The sequence below is a fragment of the Mesocricetus auratus genome, unplaced genomic scaffold (genome assembly GCF_017639785.1).
Source record: "Mesocricetus auratus isolate SY011 unplaced genomic scaffold, BCM_Maur_2.0 Super-Scaffold_100013, whole genome shotgun sequence".
In the NCBI taxonomy this organism is placed as follows: Eukaryota; Metazoa; Chordata; class Mammalia; order Rodentia; family Cricetidae; genus Mesocricetus; species Mesocricetus auratus.
In genome coordinates, this window is record NW_024429196.1 from 80,027,128 (window position 1) to 80,040,381 (window position 13,254).

A 13,254-nucleotide genomic window follows, 5' to 3' on the forward strand; every position below is an offset into this window, starting at 1 on the left:
AAAGTGTCTTTTTATGTCTTTAATGTGTCTTCATCCAGACAAAGGCAGTTTTCCTGCAGGACTACGTGGTCTGAGTTGGCGAGCTTCTTCAGGACCATGCACCTTCAGGTGGCATTTATAATTTCATCTGAAGACTCCACAGACACACACACACACACACACACACACACACACACACACTCCCCACCCTGCCACTAAGCGTGACATTTAGCGCATTGCTGTCATCTGAAAATGATTACCCCATGGGTGGTGGTGTGACTGGATGTGAAAAAAAGATGGAAAATGTCACAGAGGGAGGGAGGGAGGCACTTGGTGGAGTTTTGTTTTTGTTTGTGTTTTCTTCCCCATTTGGGAGACCAGAGGGACTATTGGTATGACCTCAGGGAGGACACTTGTGTGGATGGAGCTACCTCCCAGAGCAGCAGTCAGGTCTCAGACCTCAGGCTCAGGAGCAGCAGTCAGGTCTCAGACCTCAGGCTCAGGATGGTGCTAGGCTTGGCCCAGGCCCCTTGCCTCTGAGAAGCCTTCACCAACAGGAGCTGAGTTTGTGTGGTTCCTGGCAAGGATTCTCCTTATAAAAGGCCCGTTTGCCCTACTAACTTCAGGGTTCCTAGGATTTAAGGTAAAGCTGGCTTTAGCTTGGGGAGCAAGGGAACAGTCCTGCAAATGCAGAAGAACAAAGAACAAAGGATGATCCAGGGCTGGAAAGCCCTGGAAATTCACCAACCTCCCTCCCTTCCACCTCCTTGTTAGTCCAGGGCCAGGGTAGGTTGGAGGGGAATCCAGTGTTCCCTGGAATCAATTGTCAAAACTTTCCCCTCCAGGCTTGGGACCTGCTCCCCTCTGAGCTGCTCAGCATGTCGTCAAACCAGTTTTTAACTGAGAGACAGATGGCATCAACATGAAAGATGTCTTCTAAGTCCCTCCACCACTGGGTGAAGTATTTTTTTGGAAGATGTTACATCTTGCACCGGGGTTGGGGGTTGGGGGGGTGGACAGCAGAGTGAGGCTGTCAGGGCTGGCCGTCCAGCTGGCAAAGCTTCCAGGGGGACGGAGACAGCACCTGCGGAGGGGTCTACCTGCTTGCTGCAGAGCAAATGAGGAAGAAAAAGCATCCCAGGGGGATCACAAAGCAGGCAGTTGGGAGTCGGTCCGTTTTATGGAGCTTGCAAACCTGAACTCAAATATTAAAAGTGCCCTCATCAGTCCTCTTAATCCAGAAAAATTCTTTTGGCTTAGATGGGAGGGGAAAAAAAATGGGTCCCTTAAGGGGAAGGCAGGAGGAGGAGGAGGTAACCAGGATGTGAGTCAGAGTTGGGGAATTGCTGGCAAATGCCTGGATGCAGGAGGCCAGGCCGAGGGGGCCTGCTTGCCATGGCTCTCACGCTGCAGAGCACGGATAGCTCTCTCCTGCCGTTTTATTGATTTCTCTCTTTAGTTATTAAAAAAATGCTTGACTCTGCTAAGTGGGGGAAAGGTGAGAGGGAAGGAGAACAATTTCTTTCTGGCGCACTCTCCTCTCCTCTGGGGAATGGGGCGCTTGGTCTCCAAAGCTGTGTTTTTCTTGGGGTTTTGCCTTTTAATAGGGGTTGAAGAAAGTGGTTATAGACATTTGAGGGGAAATAAAGCCTGTGGTTTATTAACTGCCCTGGTTTTAATCAGTGGTGCTTTTGACTAGGGTGACATTAGGGCTGCAACAATGACAACTGATACTACGATTTTCTGTGCTTTTAACCCCAAACTGAAAGCTTGTGGATTCGCTGACAAGAATGCATTTGTTTCTCTGGCCTGGCTGTGGTGAGGGAGGGCTTTGTGAGGCCAGCAGGGGAAGGCACAAGAGAGGACTAGGGGACAGGGGAGGGGTGGGGGTTGACAGAGGGAAACAGAGTTGCCTGCCTTGGGGGATTCTTCCCAGCTGGGATTCCAGCTGCTAAGGAGCAAGGCTTAATGGCTGAACCCCTCTTAGGCCAATAGGAAGGGATGGGAAATAGCGGCCAGTGGCACTGTGGCTGCTCCAGACCAGGTTGCAGAGCATCCGGTGCTCAGGAACACATCTTCACAGACGGAGGCAAAAATCTCAGGCAGATGCCTTCTCCTGGCAGACATTATCAACGACGCCAGCTCTTCTATCTGGAAAGTCCGGAAGGAACAGGCCCTTCCCTGTGGAAGGCGGCTTTCCAAGGTGACCCAACCTCGTCCCAAGCTGGACACAGTCCTCGAGAGAGCGTTCCCATCTTGCCCATGAAGTCATCACCAGCAATCCTGCAAGGTTAGGCTGTTATGAAATCCGAGCCCAAGGTCTGCCCTTGGTCTGTATCTCCATCTTGCCTGTGTGTGCAGCCTGCAGGGGCCACGGGGAGGCCCCTGGGAGCTTTCTCTCCAAGAGCGTTGATTTTCGGGGTGTTTATCTGTTCCGGAAGAACCAGGCTCAGCACTAACCTGTCTCCTGCTGCGGGGCTCCAGTGCTTTTCAGAGGAGTGGGATATATCTGAAAGCTCGAAACGGGGGACACATCTCTACCTGTGATCCTGGTTTCAGTTTATGGCTCACCATTCCTATGTCAGCACCCCCACAGCGGCAGACGCATCTTTCGTTCCTTGTTCTCAGGCCTGAGAGACACTGCCTGCCCAACCACATCTTCGCCCAGGTGCTCCTGGTGGAGACAGGTGTGTAACTGGAAGACCGATGCCCACGGTGGTCCAGGAACCAGGTGGACGGCCAGGAGGACCCTGCCAGGGTCTGTCCAGCTCTGTCTGAGGAAACTCAGCTATGGGACTCACCCAGCATCCTGGCCAAGGCTGTCACCCACTCAGGGCCCTGGCCATGGCTGTGTCCCCTGAAGCCCTGGCTGAAGCTTCTCCTGACTGCACCCCTGCTGTGGCCAAGCAAATGCATAGCTCACAGCACTAACTTTCCCCTGACTCCGTGGCGGTTCTACTGCAGCCATACCTCGCCGTTCTTGGCCGTGGAGTTATGGTCAGCGCCTCAGTAACGGATTCTCTCAGGAATATTGAAATCATGGCGGAGTCACGGTGACTTTTGTTTGTTAGGACTGGTTCTGTTAATGGTAACATTTTACAGCAAAATTAGCCAGGAGTACTTTTGTTACGCAGGAGTTAAGACTGGGCCACATGCTCATGATGCGTTTGTGCGTATTTATTTATAGATAACACACACATGCGTAACTGCTGCTAGCTAATATCAAAAGGTACCTTATATACCCAGGAATTTTACAAATGCAAACAACAACAGCAGCAGCATGGTCCCAGAACAAGTAAGCACACGCACAGTGCCCAGCTCTTGGTGTCTAATTCCATGCTCCAATATATAAAGGACCATAATTCCTTAGGTCAACAACTGGTTCTAGAACCAGGCAGAAAGTGTCCAAGATAAATGCAAAGTGTTTAATCTTACAAGTGGCAATGTCCTCAAACATTAACCTCATGGAGGGTTCCCGGTGGTCGGAGCGAGGGAGTCTTCTGAGCAAGAGAATAAATGAAATCGTATAGTACGCAGCAGACTGTGTACAGCCAACATCCACGAGAGACCATGCAAGTCAGTGGCTTGGATAAGTAAATGGGCAAGAAGAGACACATTTCTTGTGTAGGGATCCACCGGTCATGTCGGAAGTCCATCATCACCAAAGTAGAACTTCGCTCCCTACTCAAGGTGGGCTGTGCCTGTGACCGACTGACTGCCTTCCGAAGGGCTGGAAATCATGATCTCAGCAAGGCGACCCGGACAGACATCACATGGGTGGCTCAGGTGTAAAGAGTCTGTTGTGGAAATGAGTTAATGAAGCAGCGTTTGGTCTGTGCAAACTTCCTTCTGGCCTAAGGACTAGCAAAGAGGAAACACAGGGTAAGTCCCGGGAGGAGAGTGTCAGGCCTCAGATTACAACCGTAGTCCTCAAAATGGCCAAGGCTACCCCAAAGCAGGGAAGTCTGAGAAGCTGGCGTACCAAGAGGTGACTAGCTCTCACAGCTATATGTAACCCTTTGTGCTTGCTGGTCGTGGCATGAGGCAGAAAGCCGAGGAAGTCTGACGGCGTATGGGCCATGGCTAATGTAAATCACCGGTTTTAGTTAATGCATTATATTGGTTAATTAATTGCAAAAGATATAACATGCTAATCTAGGATGTTACTAGATCATCTTGAACATGGAGGGCATGTGAGGACGCTATTCGATCTTCATTGTTTTTAATGCAACTCTAAAGCTATACATATATTGATTACTTTTTTTGTTGCTGTGATTTAAAAAACAAAAGAGGTTTTTGGCTTACAATTCCAGAGAGAGAAAGAGAGGACACTTCTAAAAATAAAGCCTTTGCTATAGAAAGTTAAATATAGGGCATGGTGAACAATCTCGGTGTTGATGCCTGTGGGATTTTTGTTTTGGTTTGTTTTTGATACAAGAGTTTCATGTAGCCCAGGCTAGCCTAGAAGTCACTGTGTAGCCGAGGGGTGGAGGTGGAGGTGGTGGTGGTGGAGGATGGACAGTGTTGGAGAAACAAGTGAGGCCTGGGGGCACACTCCAGATCCTTCACTGGGAAAGCTGAAGCAGGGGGATTGCGATTTGGAAGCCAGTCTGGGCTGGAAAGTGACTCCCTGTCTCAAGACAAAACAGCAGTGACAAAGTGTAAGGAAGCAGGAAACAGGCAGGAGATCTGAGGAGCAGAGACCCAGAGTGGACCCTGAACCCCCAGGGGTCTGACACCGGGGAGCAAAAGACCCCTGTGCCAGTGCAAAGCTTTTGTGTTGACGTCTGTTAAATCCACTTATTTACTGATCCCTTGGATCCAGGCAAGCTGTGCACCGGGCACCCGTGCCACCCTCCTACACGAGCTCTTTGTTGCTTCACCCACACCCGTCCGTTCACTCCAAGTCCCTGTGAGGAGTGGGTGTCATTTTTGGAAGGAGGTCTTGAGTGTCTGGGGGGACTGGGTATAGAGGGGTTCTCCGGTGCTGAGGCTGACACCTCCCAGCCACATCTGGAAGGCTGTGGCTGCCACATTGAGCTAGCCTCATCCTCCCTCTGCGTTCTTTCTCTCCTCTCTCATTTTCTGTCCATTTTCCCCATTCGCACACAACATTATCTGACATTTCCTAACAAGGTCACACGAGGGTGAGCGTTTCTCCGGCAGATCTGAAACCCGCTTGTGAAATGGGGGCATCATGTGGTTTACTTACTGCTTACATCCCTAAGAAATAGATTTGTTATTCTGTTTTCTGAATACACCTGTATTTGTGTTATAGAAACTGGGGGAACCAAAAACACAAAGAAAAATGAGAAGTGTGCATATTTCCCTGTTATTATTATCTGTACAACATTAAATAGTACTCTATGTGTAGCAGGCAGAGGAAATACTAGGATGTAACACTATATGTACATACACATGTATATATACGTGTGTAAGTACATATATGATATCATATTGTGTTATGGAATTATACATATTATACCTAAAATGACATATATTTCCAGACTCTCTTCATGAATGAACTAATCCATGGTGAGGCAGGGCATCAACACTGGCTTTCCTCTTGGTACGAACAACTAATTAGTCTTCTCAAAAATTTAAACACTTAGAAAAGAATGACTCTGACAGACTTTGATCTCTTAAAAAATGAAGTGATATTCTAGTTCATTTTGCCCTCATCTCCAGCACACACACACACACACACACACACACACACACACGCACGCACGCACGCACACGCACACTCATATACACACAGAAAGACAGGTAGACATAGACACATACAGAGACACACACTCATGAACATATACCCAGACACACATTACACACAATCACAACTCTCACACACACAACATGCAACACACAAATACACACACCCTCTCTCTTACATACACACACCCTGTCTGTCTCTCTCTTACAAAGACCCTCTCTTACACACACACACACACACACACACACACACACACACACACACACGCATGTCATCCTCACATTGTCCTTATTCCATCATAAGTAAACCACTCATGTGAGAAGCCTGACGAATCCAACAGTTTTGACATTGCTTGTGTTGGGCTGGGTCTTAGGTGTCATTGCCTCTTTCCTTTCTGGCATCTCCCTTTATCTTCAGGAATAAACTCAGATTCCACAAGCTGTAAGTGAAAACCTGGAAAGTTCTCTCGAGGTCAGCAGTCCATGAGCTAGCTCAAGGCAAGGTCAACTGCCCCGAGCTAGCTTAACTGTCCCTGAGCTAGATCAAGCAAATGTCAAATTTCTTTGAGGCTCATTGTCTTCTTGCCTCCCAAACACAGCAGACAGAGAGAACAAAGAGAAGACAAGCATAGACAAAGAACTTCGGGCTGGGAGCCAGTCAAACCTTCCTTCTCCTGTTTTGTGTGGAGGGTGAGAAGATGGCTCTGTACTCGTTAATAACAATGAACAACGAACCACCTTGCTGTCTTGTGAAGCAGAGCATAGGCATCTAGTGACGTGGGGTCCACGACAGCCCCATTTTGTAAGACTGTCAGATCATGTGTGTTGTCTGCACGTGTTTGCAGGTGAGCACAGCTGCGGGTTCACAGGAGGTTGTAGGCTCATGTTGGGATGTCTTCCTCTATCACTCCCCACCTCTAAAAATATTACATTTGTTGTTTGTTTGTTGCAGGGGTGTGGGCTGTGCCTTGGGAGGTCAGAGGGTAACCTTTGGGACTCAGTTCTCTTTTTTCTGCCCACGTGGGTCTGGAGGGCGGAGCTCAGGAGTACGTTTTCCTGCAAACTCATCTCTTTAGCTCTCCACTTTATAATTTTTTTGAGACAGGGTCTCCCACTGAAGCAGGAGCTTGATGCTTTGGTTAGAGTGGCAGGCAGCAAGTTGCTGGGATCTTTCTGCCTTTGCCCCAGATAGCCAAAGGCAATGCTTGGGCAGCAGAGATTTTACCAGGCGAGCCTCTTCACAATCTTGTTAGTACTTTCTTAATGTCAATAATTTTGCATTAACATTGAATTCAAAACAAAATTATAGAATGGGCTCAGAAATTCCTCCCTGGATAGATACTCAGAGTTTCGTTTATTTAAAATGATTACCAACATGGGCTAACATCTGAGAAGTTGGTGGGAAACGTTCAGATAATCGTCTGCTTTAAAAGGAATCTAAACAGAAACAAGCACACACAGAGACCTTCCCAGGGTTCTTAGTCCACAGTTCTATTTTGTCTTGGTACCCAGAGCAGTCAGCATTGCTTCCTATGGGTATTTGCAAAGGAGATCTAATCTGTTGGAGACAATATCAAAGGCACTGGGGTGTGACACTGTGGTAGGATTGGGGTTGAGTAACAGGAAACTGACATCCATGAGTCATTCTGTCCTTTGATATGGAGGAGGGGGGCAGGACTCCCAGGAGCAGTAATAGAATTTATGAATATTCTGGAAACCAAGGGTGCTGTGTGTTTTGTTCAAACTCTGTGATCCAGGAAGCAAAGGCATTGGAGCTGAAGGGGCTAGCATTTCATGTTGTGTGTCCATGCTATCCGTGTTTGGGAAAGTGTTTTGCATATTTGTGTTTGAGTACAGGGAGGGTGACAGCAGAATGGCGTGTGGTGGTTTTGCCCGTTCTACATCCAGACAAGTACCCAATGGTCGGTAAGAGAAATGGGCATGGAGTGGGATGGTGGGGAAATATAGAATTCCCCAAGTGTGGTGACATCTTGCTTGTACAAATAAAGCCTGTCTGAGGGTCAGAGAATGGAGCTTGCTACTAACTAACCATACAGCTCTGGAGGTCTGTGCAGACAGACAGGAAGTGAGGTAGCTGGGTGAAAACAGGATGTAAGCAGGGAGAAACAGGAACTCACTCTCTTGATGACTTACTAAGGAAGTAAGGTGTGGCTGTGGCTTGCTCTTTGTCTCTGATCTCTCAGCGTTTTTCTCTGTCTGACTTCGGGTTTTTATTACTTAGATCAGTAAAGAATTCCATTTATACCCAAGTGTTTCCTAAAAGTTGACAGGACACAGAATAAGTAACAGCACCAAGGAAAGGAGAAATGCAGACCAGAGCCTTGAAATGTGTCCATCACCAGGGGACATCCCACAGCTACCAGTGAAGGCCTGTAGCATTCTGCTAGACCATCTGCCACAAGGGAAACCATCGAGTCTGTTACAGACATAGCTCGGACTGAGTTGCACATGACATTGTCATTACTCATGGTTCTCCTTCATACAGATGTCATTGTCCTTTTGGCCTTTGTGGCCTTCTTTCTCTAGTCTATTGCTGACGGCAACCTTTATCTCAGGGCTCCTACTATGCCTTTGGCAGTTAACTCTTCCTGGGGTGGGTGTGGCAGGACGCCCCCCCCACAGTTCTGTTGAGAATGTAGTCCTGTTGTTAGTGAATGGGATGACATCATAGCTTGAGCCGAAGGATCATGTCTTTGTGGGCACATATGTATGAATTTAGCATTCTTTGAACTGTATTTGTTGTCATCACAAAATCCCAAATGTCTCATGCACTGGTGAGGGATGGCCAGTTTATGGGTCTACCCGAGAGTCTAGCGGGAGAGTCCCTGATTTTTACCATGGGTTTCTCATGTGCCCTCACAGTTGAGATACTTAGCTTCTTGAAACCACAGGCAATGGTGGGAACAGAGTGCCTCTCAGTTGTACCTTTAAGCTCAAACGTTCCAATTTTAATTACTGTCCCACATCATATGTGTTACTGCATGTATGGATAAATGGATAATTTACTTCTTGCTGTATTGAGAATTAAGGGCGTAAGATCTTCCAAGCATAATGCTTGGAAATTTGCAACATGTGAATTGTAACGTCTGTGTTTATCATAGACATGCATATGGTCAACCCATCCTAACATATAAACCCTCAGCTGAGCTCAGTCCTTGTGCCTGAACATGAAGGTCAACAGAGTCCAGCCCGTTCCTTTGACCATGGATACTGTTGCTGTATACAGTGCTCACTACCCCCAAAGCCCCGCATCTAGTTCATGGTAAGGTCTGGTGAGTCTGTGCAGTGGGGTTGTTCCCTTTATCACACTACACATCAACATTCGAGGGTGAGAAACTGCAGCACAGTTTCTGATTCTATTGACGCCACCACCTTGCTGCTGGTGCCTGGGCCTGGGAGAGCCTTCGCATCCTGCTCACTCCTCAGCCACTTCCATGTAGGGAGGCAAACGTTGTTTTAACTAAGTCTCTGTCTTTTTGTTTTGCTAATGAAGACTCAGGAGACAGATGCTGGGGTGAAAACCTACTATCTCAGAGAGGCAGAGAAAGCAGCCAGCTGACTTTCATCCCCCTCAGAAAGGGAGTTTTCTTCTATCTCATGAAACAAAACTCCTCTAGCTGGCTGTCCCTCCCTTCTACTTCCTGTGCTCTTCTCTCTCTCTGTCTCTGTCTCTGTCTCTGTCTCTCTCTCTCCCTCTCCCTCCAACCTCCTAGCTTCCCCTTGTTCTCTATGGTTAATTTCAGTCAACTAGTTGCTGGCTCTGCCTGTTTGCTTGTGGTTGATTTTATTTAAATAATACAATCTCTGGGGTTTTCGGTGTGATCAAGTATCTCCAACACACCTCTTGCTAGAATAAAAAAGCATTGGGAGTAGATTTCTTGGCAACACTAGTTTTCCTATGGCACGGTGTTTTGCATGGTACTTAGCTTTTTGAAGCAATCTACTCCAAAGTCTTACATGAATCAGGAGGGAAACACATGGTGCTGCGAATTGGGTAATTTCAGAGTTTTATGGAGATGTGGGCAGGGTATTGAGAAGTCATAAGGAATAGGCCAATAACCTGGAGAACCACCATGACAGGAATAGTCATCAAAATATTTGAAACAGCTTTATGGAAAGGTAGCCTTCAGTAGAGTGAAACAGTTGGACAGTCTGTGCTCTAGAAGATTGGCCTGAGGACATGCCTGTGGAGTATCTTCTTGATTAATGATTGATGTGAGAGGGCCTAGCCCACTGTGGGTAGTGCCAACCCTGGCAGGTGGCTCTGGGCTATGTAACAAATCAGACTGAGCAAGCACTCCTCCATGGCTTCTCTGGGTCACTTTCAGCCTCCAGATTCCTGTCTTGAGTTCCTGCTCTGACTTGCTTCAGGGCGTGGACTGTAATGTGGATGTGTAAGGCAAATACACCTTTCTTCTGTAAGTTGCTTCTGGCCATGGTATTTATGAAAGCAAAGAAGACCTAAGACAATCTCAGAACACACCTTTGCCCAGTCTCATGTCTACTAGAATTTAAGACAATCTCAGAACATGCCTTTGTTAATCTCATGTCTACTAGAATTTAAGGTAATCTCAGAACATTGTTCTCATGTCTACTAGAATTAAGGCAATCTCGGAACACACCTTTGTTTAGTCTAATGTCTACTAGAATTTAAGACAATCTTGGAATACAGTCTCATGTTTGCTAGGATTTAAGACAATCTCGGAACACACCTTTGTTTAGTTTAATGTCTAGGAAGACTCATTCTGGATCCACCTGGTTTGGGCATCACTTTTCTTTCTGCCTTCACCATCTATTCTGGAGACCTTCCATGGTGGTTGACCCTATCACTAGTATCTGATCACTATTAATATGCTGTACAACACCACTGAATGTTCTGCCTACCATATCTGGGCAGTGTTACTTTGGTGCTTTTGTCTGACAACCTCACCTTCAGAACAGGACCCTTTGGAGTCCCGCCCATCCTGATGGACAAACAGTGTCACCAGCAGAGCTTTCCCCCACCCCAGGCACTGAATTCTGATTCTCTAAACTCATCTCTCATCTCACAGTTCAATGGGGAAGGCATGGCGGAGGAAGAGTGTAGCCCTCCAGCTCCACATTTTCCAGATGAGACATTGCTAACATGTCCCAACACCCACCACTTCCCACAGCTTCCTCAGGAAGTCGAGGACAGTCATTGTCCAAGCCCGCTTTCCATCTGGATTGTGTAGAGTCCTTAGGAACCAGTGCAAGCCCATCCGGGATACATGAGACACTGCAAGTCCTGGAGTGCAGTTGACCCCGCTGGCTATGCAGATCTGCATGGCTTGTTACGGTCTCTCTGGCTTCCTGTGGTGCACAGTGCTTAGGACAGTCTGTTCTTGATTGTTTGATTTGGTAATTGTGCTGCATACAGAGATTTCTGTTTCATTTCTTTCGATCATAGGCGCATTGGGTAAAGAAGGAAGAGCCCGCTCTGTGAACTCCTCCAGTGGAAATACCCCTCGGGATCCGATGTCTCACAGTCAGCACCACCTGACCTAGCTTCCTTCACGGCCTGTCAGCCACTGGTTTAGATCTGACACACCCCCAATCTCTCCTTCCGTCTCCTTTGCCTGGAGTTTATCGCTGTCTCCCTGCTGGATCCTTGACCTACCATCATGGCCTGTTCTAGGGATGTGTGTATAGCATCTCCTGTGCGGCCAGTGCAGCAGAATCAGGGCCGTGATTTAGTTCTTCCTCACACAGCAGGTAAGCTGCGAAAGATCCTGGAATGTGTCACGGCTCCAAGCTAGAACAAGCTTTCCGTCTTCCAACCACAGCTGCCATCTTTTTCCGGCTGCCTTAAACCTGGTTTTGAGGGGAGAAGAAACAGAAACTTTGGAAGTTCTGATCAAATGATGAACTGAAGGTCTTATTGTATCTAACGTTTCCCTCCCTGCCTCCTAGGACCATCTCATCTTGGAGTGACTAGAGATGGGGCTTAACCAGGAAGATTTTGGGGCTGCCTGTGGGTGGGTTGGGACGCAGAAATGGGAGTCCTTCATCTCTGGGCTTACCAGCCACTTTGGTCCTCACTATTGCTGGGCTCACTTCTCACCATAGCAAGAGTCACAGATTCCAAGTCTCTGCTTGGCATCAAGTCACATCTAGAATTTCTACCCTGGAGGCTTCCCCACTGACGGTCTGGTTTCAAAATCTGGGCTGTGTTTTCAAATAGCATTTCAACACCTTGGGGAATGACATCATGGCAAGAGTGACGGTGTTAGCTCAAGTGTTGGTACAGGGGGTGACAGGGAGAAATGACACACACCCAGTGAGTTGGCCGCTCGGTGAAGGGCAGCAGAGAAAGCGCCACCACCTCTCAGTGATACTTTTCCACAAAGATTTAATTAAACCATGGCAGGGTCAGTATTTATTGCATGCTGCCAGCCTCTTCCTTTGGATGGACACTGTGGAGTGTCAGTCGGGCTTCAGGGGCAGTTGGAGCTCCTGGGGGCGGGGCAGCATTGAGAATGCTGTGAAATTCCTTCTGGGGGTGGCATTCGGTGCTGAGTGTCTGTCTGGGGAAAGCGGCACACTTGTGCACAGTGGCTTTGCACACCAGAAAAGGGATTCAGAGGTTGCGTTCCACATTCATTTTCTTCTCTTCCCCGCCAGCTTCTTCTTTCCTTTCAAGAAGGAAAGGCTATGGCGGACAGTGGTTTCCGCCGTTACTCAAATACATGGTGGGTTTGAGTTATAATTCTTCTGTTTAGGTTAACTATTGGCAACATTGCTGGCTTCGCTCTTATTTATGGAGTACTCATATTAGAAGTGGAACTTCCAACTTTTTCACTCACCTCTACAAAACTCCCAGGGAGGTGGTGTTCCCGTCTCTATTTTAAATGGTTGAACAGATGGAGTACCTGGTTCTCAGTTATCTAGTCCCACAGAGTCTGACTTGGCCATGCTGCTTTTCTAAACAACAGTAATAACAATAAAACAACAATCACAGAGATATATAGTAAGTGCCCAATAAAAGGATCCATTATTCACAAATTATATAAATGCACATGGGCGTGTAGGTGCCTGTCTCTTCCTGACCCGGGGCCAGAAGGGCTATCATTACGCAGACTGGCTTCGCATTTTAATCAGACAAAAACCAGATTCTCCAGGAAGTTGTGTCTCCTTTGGGTGCTGCTGATTCTCAACTCTTCACGACGGAGAGCCAAGCCCTGGGGGGGATAACACGGGGTTAGAGCATGAATCCACACTGAACATGCGAACGAGAAGGAGGGCGTCAGATTTCCAGGTAGGAATGACGCAAAGGTCTCCTCCCTCCCTTCCGTTTAGACAAGACCCTCAACACTGTGGCACACGTTACTTACTTCTCACTGAATCTTATGTGTGTCCAGTAGATTTTCTAGCCGCCTTTTCCATTAGACCGAGTGGTGTGACTTGTTCCAGTCCACGGAAATAGGAACACCAACGAGTGAGTGATCTACCGGTACTTGCTAAGTTATGCGGGACTATCTTTCTATCACTGTGACAGGGCACCTTAGACACACAGCTTGCAGG

General features: G+C 47.6%; 1 long non-coding RNA gene across 1 annotated transcript; it reads left to right on the forward strand.

Moving 5' to 3' along the window:
• Positions 1 to 1,897: 1,897 nt before the first annotated feature.
• On the forward strand, positions 1,898 to 12,598 carry LOC121143699. Its single transcript, XR_005881017.1, has 2 exons — positions 1,898 to 3,861; positions 11,141 to 12,598. It is a non-coding gene; the product is annotated as an uncharacterized LOC121143699 (long non-coding RNA).
• The last annotated feature ends 656 nt before the right edge of the window (positions 12,599 to 13,254 follow it).